This window comes from Lynx rufus, unplaced genomic scaffold (assembly GCF_022079265.1).
Source record: "Lynx rufus isolate CCGP_SWC_20201006 ecotype Redwood Valley unplaced genomic scaffold, mLynRuf1.p SCAF_5, whole genome shotgun sequence".
NCBI lineage: Eukaryota > Metazoa > Chordata > Mammalia > Carnivora > Felidae > Lynx > Lynx rufus.
Window position 1 is genome coordinate 15925479 of NW_025814867.1, and position 10234 is coordinate 15935712.

The window sequence follows — 10234 nt, forward strand, 5'->3', positions numbered from 1 at the left end:
TGTGTGTGTTTCTCTTGGGAGAAAAAGACTCCACATCCTAGGAGGTGAGGGCAGGATTTGGATATTCCGGGGAGGGCGGGGGAGGAAAAAACAGACTAGATATTCAGTCTCCTTTTCTGACTCAGTTTACCAAAATCCTTGCACTTTGAGAAACAGGGCGAACATCCATTTTGAGAGCTACAGGTGAAGTGATTTTTCCCAACATTTTTCAAGATTTGGTTTCAGTTTTTTTAAACCGGAGGCTTCAATTTCCACTGAAACTTAAAGAAGCCCTTTGAACTGCCTGGGGAACTGGAGGGAGAACGGGGAGGGGAAAAGGCAAGCATCCCTGCAGACTGTGTCTACAAGGTGGCAGTGAGTGAGGGGTTTTCACCGTGAAATCAACATCATTCGCTCCTTGATTCAGTCTCTATCAGGGTGATTTTCACACTTGCAAAAACACATCTTTCTAAACATCATGAATAATGGATGGAGATTTCTGAAACCCCTTCCTTTCCCTCCATAATTTAAATCAAGCTCTTTCAAAGCCAACATACTACATCTTGATTGAAGCCTGAAAAGGTTATAAATAGTAAAGGTTGAAAATTTTCCACAAAGGTAGGTAGATGAAGAAAAAAAAAAAAGCCTTATACCATACACGGGCAAGATGTACTCAGCAGCTCATTATCAACACTGTTCTCCTTCATCACTGTGCTGCTGTCTTGAAAGAACGCGAGGAACAAAGAAGGGCCGCTGCACCATTGTGCCTGCCTCCGAGCTGAAACCTCTGCATTTATTCGTGCCTCCCCCAAACCAGGCATATGATGCCATATCCTTTACGCCAAACTTGGCACAGGGAAGCTGTGTGTAACTTGAATTCTTAATACAGTCTCCCTCTGATGCTGGCCATTGTTTGCTGCATGCTCTGTGCCCTCTAGAGGACTGAAGCTTACACCTGTAAACTGGTTGCTGGCTACCAATTTCCAAGCAGGAACCGTTTTCCTCTGTTTCAAATTCCTCTAGGATTCATGTGAAACTCGTGCCGGGGAAGTATATCAGGAGTGAAATCGTGTGTCACAAACACCCAATCTCTACAGAAAATGCTGTACGAATGTGAAAAGGATACTTCAGGCGGAGGCACTGAGAAGGGGTGGTTCATGGATGAGGTTGGGAATTCTTCATAATACTAAGCGTCATCTGCGTGATGTGATTTAATTTCCAAAGGACTCTCAGAAACCCGAACCATCTGACCTTCAGAATAGCCCTGTGACGCTGTCCCATCTCTCAGGGAGTTTCCTGTAACTTCCGTACAATAAATAATGTGCTGAGTAACCGGTGTGTGTTACAGGTGTTGTTGGTACACCCACTGGAGTCAAGGCCTCTGCTCCCACGGAGCTCCGGGCTGGGAGGGAGAGACAGATAATAAACGGCAAACACAAATGAATCATCGAGATAACTTAAGACAGTGAGAGACGCCATGAAGAAAATCCATCGGGGCAGTACGTCAGAGATGGGGAGGCTGTTCTTGAGGGTGACACTCAAACTGAGAACGGCAAGGGGTAAGTGGCAAGCAAAGGGTGATCTGAGGGAGGGGCATGTCAAACAGAAGGAAGGGCGAGTTCAGCAACTTTGGTTTTGAGAGGCTGGGGGGAGGGAGAGAGAGGACCGGAGGGGTTCGAACTCATGAACCTTGAGATCACGACCTGAGCTGAAGTTGACCCCGGCGCCCCACGTTCAGCCACTCTGAAGCAGGGACCTGCTTGGCATGTCCTACAAACCGCAAGAAGGCCAGCATGACTGATGGGGGCTTTGGAGAGAATGGGAAAAGAGATGGGCTGGGAAGGTGGGGAAAGGGCCTTCCTCCTTGGAAGTACAAGACCATGCGTAAAGAAATAAGATGGAGGAGGAGGAGGAGATGGGGCTCATATTTGTCGAGTGTTTACTGTGGGCCAGACTTGGAGCCAAGTTCAGCCATAAGTGGTGGGGCTGGGACCCAAACCAGATTCTCTGACTCCAAATCCTGTGTGTCTCGTGCTATGCCGTGCTGCCCGGCTCACACCCTGCCATCCGGAAGGCCAGCTTTGGTTCACCCAGGTGGAAGCGGGAAAGAGAAGGAAAAATGATATTCTGAATCCCACACAGGAGCCTTTTTACCTGCTGGCCTATGTCGTGAGCGTTTGCTTATGAAAGACATAATTTCAGCCTGAATTTTAAAAGTTGCAATTTCTCTAAACGCGAAGCAACATCGTCTTCGTTTCCTATCTTTGGTGGCCTCTGGTCTAAAGAATCAGCTGACTGTCTCTACACTCTGAGGCAAATTCAAGCACTGAAGATAGAATATAGTTATCAGACGAAACTAAAAAGGTGACGGGAAAAGAAGTAAAGCATGTTTAATGCCTCTAGGAAATGAATCCAAATGGCTCTGGATTGGCGTTGCGGGAAGAATGCAGTACAAGTTCCTTCTCTAAGCAAGTTTGAATACTCTCTCTGACACTGCTTTTACATGAGCTCAAATTGCTTTAGAAACCTGTCATATCGAATTAGCAAAAGAAGATAGTAATTCAGAGGGGTGCCAATGTGGCATTATTGAAAATTGCCGGCTGGAAGGCTTCCTGCAGCATTATTTGGGGACAATAACTCACTTTCATCACCATGTATCAGTACAAGCAAATGATGGGCTTTCTGTGGCTCTTGGATTAAACTTTTTCAAAAGTCCACCACACAGATGAAAATGCCCAGACATCTGCATTTAGCAATGAGAGAACGAGGACACAAGAACACATGCGAGTGTTGGCTCCATTCTGGTCAACTGGCATGAACCAAAACCAGAAACACAGACCCGTGGTAGCCCAACAGAACAGTCAGGCTTCAGAAGACACTTGACCTTGACGTCAAACTCAAAGGCTGGGAGAACTGGGAATAAGCAGTACAGACGTGTAAAATAAAATACTCTTCCTTGTGATCTTAACGATGGGCCATCTCTTCAGAGAAACCTTCCACGACCATCCTATCTCACCTGGCCTCATCACTCTCTGCCATGTTACCCTCAGAATTTTCTTTTTCTTTACAAGAAAAAACAATTTCTGGAATCGCCCAATTAGTTTTCATTACTTGCCCGGCTATTCTATCCCTCCCATCCCAGAACATAACCTCCCTGAGAAGGAGAATTTTAACCACCCTCCACCAGCCCCTAGGAACAATGCCCGGAGCACAGTGGGTACTCAATAAATCTTAACTGAAAGACTTCTGACTTCACAAAAATCTCATTAGACAAGAGCAGAGGCTATTCTGTGTGCAAGAGTATTGTTTCATCAGCTGTTAACAGTGAAGCCTATGCAAGCTAGAATCTAGGCGCTCATCATGAACTGTCTGCTGACCGGAGACTCATTCTATGTCTAACAGTCAGTTGCCAGAGGGAATCTTAGGTGTGCAAGAGCGGCAGGGCAATTTGGGTTCTCCGCACCAAAGTAAGCATGCCCCTGAGTAAGCTCAAAGAAAAGGTTACCCAACTCCTCAACACCTGCTTCCTGATCTACACGATGAAAATCTCGCATTATCTCAGACTTCTCTACCTCAAAAAGTCTAATATTTTTCTGCGCCTTTTTCTTTTGCCAAATTTCGAGGTCTCGGCCTTCAGAAAGGGTGGGAGAATTGCACGATGGACACTATAGACGGAGCGACTGTTGGATATTCTGTCACATTTGCTTTCCCTCTTCTTGTACATGTGAGTATGCATGTGTGAATGTGGGCACGTGCATCTGCGTGTATGCGTGCTATGTGGTACGCGTAGCCACGTACATGTATGTATGGGCATTAGGTGAACATGTGAGTGTACGTGTATATTTGGCTTGAATTGAGAGTTTGTGGCAGACACATTGATGTACTTCATCCCTGAATACTTCATCAGGAATCTCATTAGACCAAGAACAGTCGCCTCTACTACAATTATCACACTCAGAAAATGTAAAATTTATAACTCTACGGTTCCCTAATAAGCAGTTGGTTTTCACATCCCTTAAACATCCCCAAATGTCCTTGATAACTTCTTATTTTTGACCCAGGGTCCAATCACGTATCACACATTATATTTAGTTGTCATCTTTCTTGAGTCTCCTTTAATCTAGAATGGTTCCCCAGCCGTGTTTGTTTGTTTCTTTTTGGCCCTGTATGACACTGACATTTTTGTAGTGTCCTGGGCCAGCTTCTTAGGGAATTTCCTTCCATTTTAATTGACCTGATTGTTTCCTCTAATTATATCTAGGGTGAAGTCTATCATTCTAAGTACCTGACATGACCAATGTAAAGTAGATATGAAATACCTCTGGTTCCCAAAAGAAATTTTTAGGCTGAAATAGCGAATCAATGAAGGATAAGAACACTTCTGACATAGGCATCAGGTCTTGCCTGAGAAACAAGTCTCCTCAATTTGTTAAAATCCTCCTCAACGCAATCAGGTTAGTGCTTCCCACACATTAGTCACTCACATATGATCTTCAAGAATTTTGTTACACCCAAGTTCTACTTACATTAGCATTGATGCAATCATTTATTTTAATTCAACTTATTGAAACTGTTATCCTAAGAAATAATATCCATAACAACGGTTCTGCTGGGCTTGCTCTATTTTTCTAACACCTATCCGGTATACAAAAATACCGAAAACAAATCTGTGCATGTCTAAAACCATCTCCCATAACACAGTGGGGTTCTGGGGGAAACACTGAGTACAGTAGGGTCGCCCTGCTGTGGGCACACACGTGCGCGTGTGTGTGTAGACCGAGCTGGCATAAAAGGCCTTCTCAAGAACTAAGGAAACAAGAAGGTGCCCAGGTTGTCAGGCCAAGTCAGGGACAACATCTAAACAAATGACAAGGCCTGCATTTCCTGAGAGGCACAGCTGCTATCTCCAGTCCCCTGACGCCAGATTGATTGCTTGTCTATTCATTTCCCAGGCCCTCAACAGGCAAGATTGAAAACAGGCTCAGGAAAATGCTACTCGGGCAAACTCTGACACTGATGGAAGGAATCACTGTGTCCTCCAGAAGATCACTTTGTGGCCTATAAAATATGCATATGGATCACAGAATTCCCGAGGTTTCATCCCCTCTACATTTGCCAGAAAGAGACAGAGGCCCGGAGACGCTGGGTGGGTTGCCCAGGGTCACACTGCTCGTTGGTGGCAAACCAGAAACTTCATCTACAATCTCAGATCCCTGAGAACAGTTCATTCCACACCCCATGCTGAGGCCTGAGCCTATACAGTTTTTGATGTATAAAACCATATATATACCATTACACATATAAAGCTATATTTATACACACACACACACACACACACACACACACACACATAAACACACATACATGCAAAACCACATTCTGGCTTCCTGAATCCCTCCTAAATGCTCTTTCAACCACAAATGTGTTCAGCCCCAAAGGCAAGGGGCAGAGGTTCATTCTCTGAACCTCACCACTGTCATTTTCGCTGCTCACCAAACAATCATCTTTCCCTGTGTCCCTTGCTCTGTGAACCATGCAGCCCCGGCCAGCCCATATGAAAATGCTTCTAGTAACTCTACCCATCCTAATTCCTGCCAATGTATAATCATACTATAAAAACTCAGCATTTGGACCTCCATAAAATTATTTTAGGGCTAGACCTCCCACCACCTTCACACCTCAGGTCAAAGCCTTGTGGAGCAGAAGGCCTGGGGAGCTCCGGCATGGGTTGGAGAACCCCCCACACCTGTACCGGCAGCTCGTAGATGCCCAGCTATCCATGGCCCAAGATGCTCTCAGGGGCTCTCCCCTCTCTTTCATCCCAATAGCCGATTGGTTACTGAGTTCTGTGGCATCTGTCTCCCTAGAACTTGTCCCCTCCATTCTCTCTTCTCCTTCCCTACTGATACACCTTGGTGCAGGCCCTCATGTTCCTCCCCTACACTGTTACAAGGTCTCCCCCCTGGTATCCCTGCCTACCAAGCCACCCTCTACATCAATGGCTCTCAAAGTTTGGCCCAGGGACTCCTGGGGTCCCTGAGACCCTTACGTGAGAATGAGACTATTTCCATGATTCTGTAGACATGATTTGACTGTGAACATGATATAGACTATTTCCATAACAATACAGATATAATATTAAAGATGCGATTTGCCTTTTCTACACTTATTCTATCATGAGTGTACCGTGGAGTTTTCCAAAGGTTTTCTGACATGGGCTATCAGAACAGAGTGAATCCAGAAGCAGATCTGAGAATCACAGTCTTGTCTTTAGTCGGGTATTAGAGACGTGCAGAAACATAAAAGGATGTCACTCTTCTCACTGAATTTTTGTTCTGGAAAATAAGTTTCCATAAACATGTGTTCTTTACGTTAATAGGTAATGGGTTTGTTATTGTTATTTTAATGAATCAGCAATCATTTTTTAAAATTTCTCAGCCTTATTTTCTAATGGAAATTAGGGATAATATTGCCCACCTAAACGAAAACTGTTTGGGATCCTTCATACAGTAAATCCTTCGTTCAAGATAGCTCTGTTTCCCTGTTCACCTCATTCATACTAGGGTCTCCAGGTATCCTTCCCCTCCTCTCTCTATCAGGCCAACCAATTTTATCTTTCCCTCAACCCATCCAGGGTCTCTAAAGCCCCTTTCAAGCCATTCTCATCAACTCACAGCCCAGGTAAGTATGACTCTTTTCTCCGTGATCTCCCTGCACCCAGAACATACATGTAGCACTCCACCTGTGATGCTTTATGAGCTCAGTTGTCCATAGATCTATCCCTCCCTCCTGTGTCCACAAGCTCTCAGAGGTCAGAGACAGAATCTCACAATCTATATCTTTGTATCCCCAATCCCTGGAACAAATGCATATTTGTTAAATGACTTGAACACAGGGGAAGTGGAATAAACGGGACAGGGGGTTTCTAAACATCAGACATGGGGAAAGAGAATGAACGAGAAAGAGTGGGATCAAAGAATTCGGTCTGTCCAACTTGGGAGGGGTCTGCACAGAGCAGTGCTTTTTAAAGTCACTAGGCACAAGAATTATTTAAGGGGCTTGTTAAAATGAAGATTCTCAGCTCCACAGTTTCAGCTGTTCTGACTTAGCTGGTTTGGGGCAGGGCCCAGAACTCTTCAGTTCAACAAGACATAGGGTACAGAACACATTTTATGGACCACTGGCAAAAAGAACATAGTGGGGCGAGGGGTAGTAGTTAGTAGATTAGCCTGTGCCAAATCACCTGGGGCGGGGAGGTAGGGACAACAAAGAAGACTTGACGAAAATGCAATTTCCTGAGCCCCACCCCAGTTCTTCAGAATCAGAATCAGAGGTGCGTCCAGTGGGGCTTACAGTCAGGAAACTTTGCTCCTGTGTTTTGAGTGCTTAGTCATAAGAACCTGGAGCAGGGGTATTAATTCCGGCCTTTGTCTAATCATCTCTACTCATCCCGGAACCTTCCATCTATGAAGCAGAGGCCATATGGGGCCCCTGGATGTAAATGGTAAATACCCACAAGGAAAGGCCCTTTGCGGGGCGGGGTGGGGGGGGCGCATATAAATGGATTCGAAGGAGAAGATGGGGAGCTTTTGGAAAAATACTGGATTAACAAAAAGAACTGTTTCATAGAAAGGTCAAAACACTGGAAGGACAAGAATCTCCCAAGTTTTCCAGAGTTTAAATGTCCACACTGTGCCTATGGATCCCACTCCCATTGTTCCCCCGTATAATCGAGAGCATTCACCACCCAATGAGGTAACCACTAGTTACAGTGGCTACAGAGCACTTGAAATGTGGCTCATGTTCCCTCTCTCTCTGCCCCTCCCCCGTTCATGCTCTGTCTCTCTCTGTCCCAAAAAATAAGATAAAACGTTGAAAAAAAAAAAAATTAAAAAAAAAAAAAAAAGAAATGTGGCTCATGTGACTGAGGAGCTAAATGTTTAATTTTATTTGTGATTAAACTTAAAACCTAATACTCCAGTCACCGGAAAACACTCAGGCATATTTGAAGCAACGTGCTATGGGGATTTGCTTTCTCAACAGTTTTTTGAAATCTGAACACAGGTCAAGTGTTTCTGATGAAAACTCAGCGTCCAAAGGGCAATGGGCTGTGAGTATAAAATACACACCAGATTTCATAGATTTGGTATGGAAAAAAAATCAATAAATTTTAACTTGATTATATGTGAAAAGGATAATTTTGGATATACTGAGTTAAGTAAAAAAAAATTATTAAACTTAATTTCACCTTTTTTCTTTTTACATGTTTAAAATTTCTTTGTTTAACACTTTAGTTTTGAGAGACAGAGAGAGACAGAGCATGAGCAGCGGATGGGCAGAGAGAGAGAGAGAGAGGGAGACACAGAATCCGAAGCAGGCTCCAGGCTCTGAGTTGTCAGCAGAGAGCCCGATGCAGGGCTCCAACTCACGAACCGTGAGATCATGACCTGAGCCAAAGTCGGACGCTTAACCCACTGAGCCACCCAGGCGCCCCTCTTTTTACATGTTTAATGTGGCTACTGGAAAATTTTAAATTCCTTAAGTAGCTAGCATTATATTTCTACCGAAGAGCGCAGTTCCATTCAAGACTATATAGAATGTGACTACTGAATGTTATTAAATATTTTGAAACCATCTTGGAACATTAGTTTATAGAGGGAAATGGCTGTTCCTCTATGAATTAGTCACCCCAGAGGACTGAAGGCTGATTCCAAGGATATTATCATTTTGGAAACTCAAATCTTTTCCAGATCTCATCCTTACTTTGCCTCCATCACAATGGATCAGATTCCAGGAGAGCTGATGAGTCCCTTCTGAAAAGAAGACTTAGAATTTTCAAGTCCCAATCTGGCGTGCACACCTGATCACCCTCTATATTCAACAGCCTTACTTCAAATGACTTTGGCTTATTTCAAAACACCAGACCCAACCCTAAACAGTTTAAGAATTAACAGACAAGACTATTCACAACAATATACCCCTGGCTCTCAAAGACCCCAAATGTCTATTGAATACAGGCAACAGCATCTCTCTCCAAAGAGACTAGTTACTAAACCAACCACACTCTTTAGGTCAAATTCTGGCATGTTTGTTAAATACATTACCAGGGGCACCTGGGTGGCTCAGTCGGTTAAGCGGCCGACTTCGGCTCAGGTCATGATCTTGCGGTTCGTGGGTTCGAGCCCCGCCTCGGGCTCTGTGCTGACAGCTCGGAGCCTGGAGCCTGTTTCGGATTCTGTGTCTCCCTCTCTCTCTGCCCCTCCCCCGTTCATGCTCTGTCTCTCTCTGTCTCAAAAATAAATAAATGTTTAAAAAAAAATTTTTTTTAAATAAATAAATACATTACCAGACAGTGACATTTTTTTCTAACCCCTTCTGTGGGTTTCATGTGTCTGGAAACTGCTTTCATTGTTATTTCCCACATTATCAGGCATTGACTCGCACCTTGAGACAGAGGTTTTTGGGCTCCATGGTCCCCCACTGAGGCCATGGTTACAATGCAGGGGATCCACAACTCTGGGAGGTCTTTTCTGATTTTTTCCCCCACTCATCAACAACTGGAAGCTGGCATTTTCTTTAATTTTAAAGACCAGCAACAGATTACACTACTGTTAATTAGTACCTGTGACATCACCAAAAAAAAAAAAAAAATCACAGCTTTTTTTTTTTTTTTTTTTTTTTTTTTTACATGGCAGCACAGTTGTTTAGAAATCCTGAAATAGGACCACTTGGGTGGCTCAGTCGATTGAGCACCTGACTCTTGATTTAGGCCCAGGTCACGATCCCAGGGTTGTGGGAAATAGCCCCTCCTCGGGATCCATCCTGCTTAAGAGTCTCTTCCCATCTGCCCCTTTCCCCCAACTCCTACTCTCTCTCTCTCTCTCTGTCTCTAAAATATAAAAAAAAGATTAAATCCTGAAATATCATTTACGAATATCACAACTTTAAAATCAGGATAATTCCTCCTGACCACAGCCCCTTCTAATGTAGGGAGGGGATTATTGGTCAACTTCTCACCTGGTAGTCATTCAGCCACAAAAGGGAAAGGGTGCATCTTCTCACCCAGTGATCCAGGCGTCGAGGCTGCTTAATGGCTGCCCCTGTTGACATTTGTTTATTCTTCGTGGATAAATAGAAAGAAGTCAACCGCTTAAATTATTTGTTATAGTTCTGCAAAGCCGGACAGCTTAAATGAGAAAGTTTAATTCTTCATAAGTTAGCACTGGCTTTTGAAATATGACAGGTCTGTGGACTA